The following is a 9,292-nucleotide window of genomic DNA, read 5'->3' as shown; positions in this document are numbered from 1 at the left end:
AGTTTAAGTACCATTTCAATAAATTTTCCACCAGGCCAAAGGGACTCTAGTTTAGTGTATACCACTTTAATCAAGTTATAATTAACTAATGCATATATGCTATTTAAAGATAAGTAGGTATTCTAAATAAATGTTTTATAATACAAATTAATATTTAATATTATTCAAAATAAATATGAATATGGCCACTTAAAAGATTTCTTTATCCCATGAATTGAAACTTTTAAAAATAAAATCATGATAGCTACTTACAATTTATTCAAGCATTCATTTTTTTTTTGGTCATTATTCTCAATTTTAATTTAAGTAAAATATCAAATATTAATAGAACTTGAACCACCCGTGGAGTATTTGAAATTGATTTTGGATATATTAAAACTGTTTTTTTTTTTTTTTTGCGATACGCGGGCCTCTCACTGTTGTGGCCTCTCCAGTTGCGGAGCACAGGCTCCGGACGTGCAGGCTCAGCAGCCATGGCTCACAGGCCCAGCCGCTCCATGGTATGTGAGATCCTCCCGGACCGGGGCACGAACCTGTGTCCCCTGCATTGGCAGGTGGACTCTCAACCACTGCTCCACCAGGGAAGCCCCTAAAACTGGTTTCTGAGAGCCAGGTTTTTACGAAAATTTTGACATTATTTTCTTGAACTGCTTTGGCAACAAAGTTGTGTGTATTTTAAGTGGCAATGAAAAATAATATATTTTAATAGATGACAGTGTCCAAAGTACTCACTCTTGAAAATAAAAGTTACTTCTAGCCTTCCAGAATGTTATTTCCCAGAATCTGCTCCAGGATTGTAGTTTGTTTTCTAATTTTGGAAAAATTTGCTCTTAATTTCATGGTCATTTACTCAAAGAAGGTGGCAACAAATTGAAACCTATGTTAACACTATGAAAGTTGATTGCTACAAGGAACCATTCACCTTTTGTTCTGCTATGTCCATCACAGAACATTCTACTTTTATGTTCTTTGCTTTTAAGACTAGTTTCTTACTGTGAGATTAAAGGCATCCATTAAATTCAGCAAGAATAAGAGTTTTTTTTAAAAAAAAAAAAAAGTTCACTCTTTACTTCCAAGCAGCTATGGTGAAAATCTATCTGAGCAAACACTTCTGTTTCCTAAGACAAAACAGCCACATGTAGGGAAAAGAAAATCCAAGACCTTGTACATATGTAAATATAAATGCAAGTGAATAAAGACAAGAGAAACAGATGACACCATAAACTAATCTTTGGAGCTTTGTAATAAATCACACAAATGATAGACAAGGAGAGAAATAGAATCTGATCATGGCTAGAACATGCTGAGTTCTAGACATTTCTCTAAGAAAGTACCTGAATACATAGGTTATCTTTCCATATTTGGGTTCTTGGGGTTTTTCAGATCACCAAGGTAGAGAACACATGGTTATTAACATTACAGTGATTCCTGGTGGTCAGGAACCTCCTCTCCCTTGGCCTCATATTTCCATGTAGAGGCTTTTTGGTTGGAATAATCCTATTGGCCTCTATCCCCATGCATCAGTCACTTAGGAAGAGGACAGGGACAAAGGAATCATTTACCTGATTATTTCGTTTGGACAAAGGAACTGAGTTCGATCCCTTTCTCTTTCTTATGTGCCTGATTGCAGTTGAGGGGCAATCTTTACTGTGTGGAAAACTCAGTAGGTTAAACTTTGTCCTAAAGTTCAGCGTTTCCTGTTCCTGATTCTACTAGGGTGAGGGGTAGAGAGGAGAATATTAGAAAACTAATTTCGCTTAAATCCAAAACCATATTGTCTTATTTACTCATTAATAATGTTAAGATTTTAATCTCTGTCTGACTCCTGTATCTTTCAAATGGTATTGAAATTTGGTGGGAAATAGAGGAAATACTTATTAATACCTCTATAAAGCTAGCATTAATTGGGTAGTTACTATGTTTCACACATTATGCTCAGTGGTTTATAGAAATTCTCTCATTTATACTTCAAAAATACATTTCTTAGGTAAACTATAATTTTCCTTGTTTCACATATCAAAAACTTGAGACTCAAAGAGATTTAATAGTATACTCAAAGTTGCATGGCTAGAAAGTGACTGCCTACAAAGCCCACACTGTTATTTACCATAGTGTAGATGTCAGGAGATGTGTAAAATTATTAATATTTTTTGGAGGGAGAGAAAGAGGAAAATTTCATTATTTTATTTAATATTTTATATGCAATAAACTTTCTTTTCTCTTTCTAAGTCAAATTATACTAGCTATGTGGTTTCCTAATAAGAAGAGGAGAGGCCTTCCTTCAGTTCCCTGTATCCTCTCGTTATAGAACACCTCACCTAGTCTCTTGTCTTCTATCTGACAGAAGTGATACTTAGAGTAGCCTGTAGAGATTGTTACAAAGAATGAAAACAATACTTAAGGACAGCAATAGTCATTGTAGGTGAGAGTGATTTCTTATCCTCTGTGCATGAAAGGCTATCAAGAATGTAAAGGGCAGCCTGTCCTTTTATTACAAAAGCAGGAAAAGAACTGACATTAGGTGAAATTATTTAGCAAATCACAGACAAGGGCACGAGACTAAAAAAAAAGTTTTTTTCATGAAATTTTTAAACTTAAGTGCCATCCCAATTCTTCTACATAAGATATGCATATAGAAGCAGTACTGCAATCCTTCCTGACAAATCAAATGAGCTACATGATAGTCTTCATATCTTTACAAGAAGAAGACCTAGCCATTAGCTTTCTGCTATTGTACTAGCCAGACAATTTATTGTCAAGCACTTGTCAGTAGAAAAAAAAAATTTACATTTTCTAAGCACTCAACAATGGCAATGGCATTTACTCAGAGTAAATCTAACACGGATTGGCTCAGTACAGCTCAGGATGACAGACATGACATTTACTGCTGCCATACTTTAACCAATATTGTGATGATAAGGTCTTAGATGTCCTGTGGAATTGATGAAATATAATATCAAAGCTAATGGATAGTCTATTTACCTCTTTACTAAGTTCTAAGAAGAAATAAATTAAGGGCCTGTCTGTTGATATACTAAAGGAGAGAAAACTAAGTGAATAGAAATATACTTTTGTCCAATTTTCCCAGATATTTTTACCATAGGTATATTTATATTTCCTTTCATGTCTGTATATTTGTTAGTCTGAAGCAAGCTATTTCTCACTTCCATGGGTTCTTCAAGCATTCTTTACTGTTTCACAATTAGTAGTGAAAGGAAAATATTAAATATGCCTACATAAGAATGAAATTCTCTTTCTTTTACTATAGTTTTCTCACTCTCTCTCCCCCCTTAAAAACACAAATTTCCATAATATGGTATGTATTTTAAATAAGCATGCTTATTTGTAAAATAAATACGATTCGAAGTTTTCTTTACAGCTATTATGCAAAATTCTATTGATAATAACATTCACTTCTTTTCAAAAGATATATCTGTATATATACATTTCTTTTTCATTTTAAGAATTAAACTCTTTTACTGAAAGCATCATTGACTTAAATTGTAGTGTGAGTTACATGTTGGATAATATTTAAACCATAATCTTAGTCAATGGATAAGAGAGTAAATGAAACTGATATCTCCTTCCTACTTAAATCTCATTAAAATTGATGAAACTATTTTATACCTTTTAATAAAGAATTTTTTTTCATTTTTCTCACAATTGAGGTCATAGTATGTTTATCAGCCTGCAGTTACCTCTGAAAATTCCCTCTCTCATTGTCATTGATGATGTATATTTACTTTTGCATCTCACTTCTTACTCGAATAAAATCAACATAAGTGCCTTTCTTCCAAAGTATTTTGAAGCCATAGACTCGTCTCCATGAGAATATCAGCAGACTAAGCCATTACCCCAGTGATCTTGAACATGTTAACTGAATAAGACTGACTTTCTGTTCAGATCCATTACGTATGTTAACGTTAGTCCTTGAAATGCTTTCTTGAATATTTAAGGCTGATGACATATCTACACAAGTCAGGAAATAAGTAATAAGTTCTTCCCATGGGTAGATGACTTTAGTAGGTTCAGTGAGGAGGGAAGAGGTTGTTCTCAATTATTAAGGAGATTCTTTGGCCAAGAGAAATTTATTTTGTAGTCTTTGGATGTTCATTTCTATTTTGTGTTGTAATCATGGCTTTAAAATATAAGGATTAGATAAGATGTTCTGGAAAAAATTGGGAGTTACCTTTATTAACATATTTATCTTGAAATATTGAAGAAAGACTCTCTATGTGTTATCAGTGTTGCTCCTTAATCTTTCATCCTGTATATAGGATTATTTAGCTTTACTTTTTTCTGCAATAAACTTGTAAAGAGCACAGAAAAAAAAACAAACTAGGATTTATATCAGTTGATTTAACCTTATCTTTCTTTTAGTACATCTCAGCTTTATCCTCCCCAACACACAGGAGTCCAGATTTGTAATTTAACTTTATCTCTAAGTCTGCCTTGTAAAAGTAATATATTTTTCTATCATTTACTTTACCTACCTTTTCTTAATTCTTAAATCATTTCATTGTTTCAGTTAATAGGGGAGTCAAATTATTTATACATGTGATTTGCTAATAATATAACGAAACACACCAAAAGCACAAATTAGTATTCTATGACACCTAAACAGATGGTGCCTAAAAAGCAAACACCTGAAAGCCATCTGCACCACAGTGACTCCAGTGACTGAAGTGGAAACTAGGAATAACCTGAGCCAAAATATCTGCACTCCAAACTGGTTGGCTGAAGATGATAGATTGAAGATAGTAAGTATACTTCACCTTACATGCCAACTCTGATCACCTTGTTGTGGCTGCCTGGCATGCTGTGCAGAGAAGAAATGTGAAGCCATACCAATTCTCACCAGGAAAGAATATCATAATTGAGTTGATGGGGCTATGGCCCTGGGTATGAAGCGTTAAGAGATCTGCAAAATACTTTCTATTTCTGAGCCAGGCATAAGTTACAGATAAAAAAAGTTGCTTTATATAAGTAAAGTCAAAGTCATGACTTCTGATACTGTGTGTGTGTGTGTGTGTGTGTGTGTGTGTGTTCTACCGTTTTGAAATTTAAGAAAAAGTTTTATTTTTTATTTTACATTGGTTCTGTTTGATCTTTGGAAATAATCTTGCCTTTGAATCTTTGAGTCATGTATATGTGCATGCACACACATGTGTTTCATGGCAATGGAAAATTAATCACAATTGTGTTCAGTTTACATCCTTAAAACCTATGCAGGAATGAGGCAACTATCATGTAACAGCATGTTTACTAAGTCTAGGCATTTTATTATTTAACCAAGCAGCTCCATCCAATAACTATGATCCTTCTTCTGCTCCACCCCATCCCCACTTTATAGCCAAAGAAGAAACCCATAGATTGGGAGGAGGTAAGAGAAATAGAGATCCAGGAGGATGAGATGGGATGAAAAACAGGGGACTCTAGGAAGAAAAAAAGGAAGAGTTAAATAATATGGGGAATCTGTGGGAGACCTTTTGAAGACCCAGTTAGTGTTTACATGACACTACCTTCCAGAAAGAATGAAGAGAGGTTTAATTACTCATGGAAGACAAGGGAAAGACATAGAAACTTCTAAATAATGGTTGTAAGCACAGGGTAAAATTGCTTATAGCACGCAAAGCTATATATTTATGCCTATATATATAGCTACAGGATGGATGTTCTTCCTATGTGTCTCAGAGAATTATGAGAAACATTTTTTTTACATTTTATCCTGATGTGAGGCTGTCCCCTCAAGGTAACTTCATGAGATGTTTACAACAGCCTAAAGACTGTAAGACATCACATCTAGCACTAGTGTACTACTTGGTCCAAAATCATTTCTTCATGGTTTCACTTCAACCAGACTTTGCTTGGGTCATTCTGATTCTACCTTCCTATTTCTGTTGTAGTAGAATAGAGTTCTAACCTTGCCAGACAATTTCATTTGGGACCATGAATTTGTTTTTCTCTGTATCTTAACTTTTTTTTCCTAATGGAATTTTAATGAATGATACTTTTAAGATCTCTCTGTCTTTGCTCTTTTAAAGTTTCACTATGATGTATGGAGATGTGAATATTTTTTTACTTAACTTACTTGATATACATTGGGCTTACTGTAATTGTGAATTCATGTCATTTAATTCCAGAAAATTCTCAGTAATTGACTATCTTATCTCTTCCATGTTTCCTACTCTCTCTTTAAGGAACCCTGATTAAATGTATGTATATATTAGAGTTTCTCATTCTATCTTCTAAGTCTCTCAGCCTCTTTTTCACACTTTCCATGACCTTGTCTTTATCCCTGCTACATTCTGGATATTTTCTTCTGATCTATCTCCCATCTCCCAAATTCCCTCTTCAGTTGTTTTTAATCACACACACAAACAGTGTTGTATTGTCATAGACACATAGACCTATAAAGTGAAAGAAACCCTCACATGTATCAGCAAAAGATTCTTGACAAGGATACCTCAAAAAATTAAATACAAAATCACCATTTCATCCCGAAATTCCACTTTGGGTATATACACAAAAGAACTGAAAGCAGGAACTGGAGCATATAGTTTTAAACCAATGTTAATAGCATTATTCACAAAAGCCAAATGGTAGAAACAATTCAACAGTCTATCACAGAATAAATAGATAAAAATGAGGTTTATACATAAAATGGAATATTATTCAGACTTTTAAAAGAAGAGAATTCTGACACATGCTACAGTATAGATGAACTTTGAACACATTATATGCTACATGAAATAAACCAGACACAAATGGACAAATATTGTATGAATCCACTTATATGAGGTACTTAAAATAGTCAAATTTACAGAGGCAGAAAGTAGAATGGAGGGAACCAACAGGTGGGGGCAAGAGGGAAAGAGGAGTTGTTCAATGGATACAGAGTTTTAATTTGCAAAAATGAAAAAGTTCTGGAAATGGATGGTGGTAGTGGTTGTGCAACAATGTGAATGTACACAATGCCAAAACTATACAATTAAAAAGGTTAAAATGTAAATTTTAAGTTATATATATTTTACTACAAAAAAGTCAAATGATAACAGGATACCTTTATCTGTATTTAAGATTATTTATTAGATTTTTATGTGCACATATACTTAGTTCTTATCACAGAATTTCCCCATTTTCCTACAAGTGAACTGGAACTACAAGTAAACCAGTTCCAAACCTCAATAGTTAAATTTAAACCTTGAATATTAATTCCTACTACACTTTAATTCTATCTCTAGACTTTAAATGTTGAGGCAGATGATAAAGGGAGGAGTCAGAAAAAAGAAAATTTTTTCTATCCTACTTGGGTGAAAAACAAGGGCAGATCTGAGGATATCATGGTCTCTTATTGCTCATATGTACATATAATTTTAATCTCCTTCACTTGAGATAAACTATATGGAGTAGAAAATCATTTGCCATAGAAAGTGGGGTTTTTTCCCCCTTAGAGAAGGGAAAGAAATGGCAGAAGAAAAAGAAGTACTCCTAATTGGTCTTGTTATGACTTCTATACATTTTATTGTGTGAAATATGATCCTCTTAAAATTTAGAAAAGATTGTAATGTTTCTTATCCAGAGAGCTTCTCTAAAGTTCTGAATTTCTGGAAGCAGAAACTGGAGATTGTTTAAATTTAATGAAACTTTTCAGATCATTTTAGGATTCAATTTATAAACAAAATCAGATTTAGATTAAAAAAGAGATAAATATTTTAAAATTATGAATATGAACCTAATTGAAATGAGTTGCTCTAAATTGTGACATTCTAAATGCTTGTGTAAATATCAGTGATTTGTTAAAGTTACTTGTTCAAATGTATTGATGCTAAAATCTTAAAAAAATAGTAAGTATCTTTGACTTGCATAATGTATTTTCCATACTTCTAGAGCTTTTCTTTGAGAATTTACAACACAAAAACAGAATCAAAAACAAACGAGCAGAATAACTACTACATTGCTTTGCTTAAAGGCTCTGAACCTAAAGTAGGAAAGGATATGTTAGCGTGTTCCTTTGTAATTTAATTTTGATATTTCTCTTTTTTTTTAACATTTAGCATACTGTATTTACAAGACTGGTTACAAATTACATAATGAAACCCTTATAGTGACATAAATTCCATTACATAGTTCCCAAAACCCAAAGGCAAGACTCTAGCCACAGGCTTGCAAAAGTGTAATAGCATATGTCTTTTGTTGCTGTATTTTGCAAGATCATAGAAAACTTTACTCCAAAAATAAAGTAATGCCCGCATTGAAATTCTGCTAAAAGTTCGCAGGAAACGAATGAGGAGAGCATCTCAGGGTTCTCGTGTGTTCAGCAGCTCTACATTAACTGTAACTTGGTTTTCATATCATTAATATAAAGTGCTTTATATAATGTGTACTTGACAATTATGAAAATACCGTAGTAACTTTATTTTAAAAATGAGAAAGGTAGACACCATTGTTGGAGCTGTCAAATAAATGTATTGTATCGTGTTTGGAGGTAGGCATATTATCAAGGTATCATTTTTACAGTTCATGTATATTCCCACTTTGATAATTTTTGAAAAATATTTAATCAGATAACTATGGCTCACTCATTCACATAAAAATTTATCATAGAACTCAAATTGTAGCAACTAATTTCAGACAACTCACAGAACAATTGTTTTATTAATGACCTTTTTACCAGGATGGCTCTTGAAATGTCTCACTTTTTAGGCAGTAAGTACTTTTTGAGTTGACATAACTTTTTTTCATACCAAATAAATAATGCTATAAGAAGTTATATTTCAACATTCTTTTCAGACAAATACGCACTCACCATTTTACTTGACACAAAACTTCTAGTCAATTCTTATAATATGTAGCAACTTTGAACTGTATGCCATGTAGTGCCCTCATGTTTTGCCTTTATTTTGCCCTAAAGGATATTTTGTACTTCAGTGAATTTTGAATGCAATGTAGGTGTTTGAAAGCAAATTTTCATTTCGAGGTTTTTTTCTATCCAAGGATTTTACATCCTCTATGAAATTCCAATGTCAAGTCTCAAGGAAAAGAAAATTATCATCAAGCCATATCTGATTCTTGTATTAAATGTCTGACTATAAGTTGGTTACTTGACTCTCTACTATCTTACAAAGAATGAATCACATCTTTTTCCACCTACAAAAACCTCCTTTGACAAGTACAAATAATTTAACATACTATGCTTTATGCAAAAAGGTCATTATTTTCAAGTGTTTCTTATTATTATATACATTATTTTCATTGTCTAGTTGGTAGATTTTTCTATATTTGAAAATTG

This window comes from Monodon monoceros, unplaced genomic scaffold, assembly GCF_005190385.1.
Source record: "Monodon monoceros isolate NGI ecotype Baffin Bay Population unplaced genomic scaffold, NGI_Narwhal_1 Super_Scaffold_22, whole genome shotgun sequence".
In the NCBI taxonomy this organism is placed as follows: domain Eukaryota; kingdom Metazoa; phylum Chordata; class Mammalia; order Artiodactyla; family Monodontidae; genus Monodon; species Monodon monoceros.
This window is presented reverse-complemented; position numbering follows the sequence as displayed.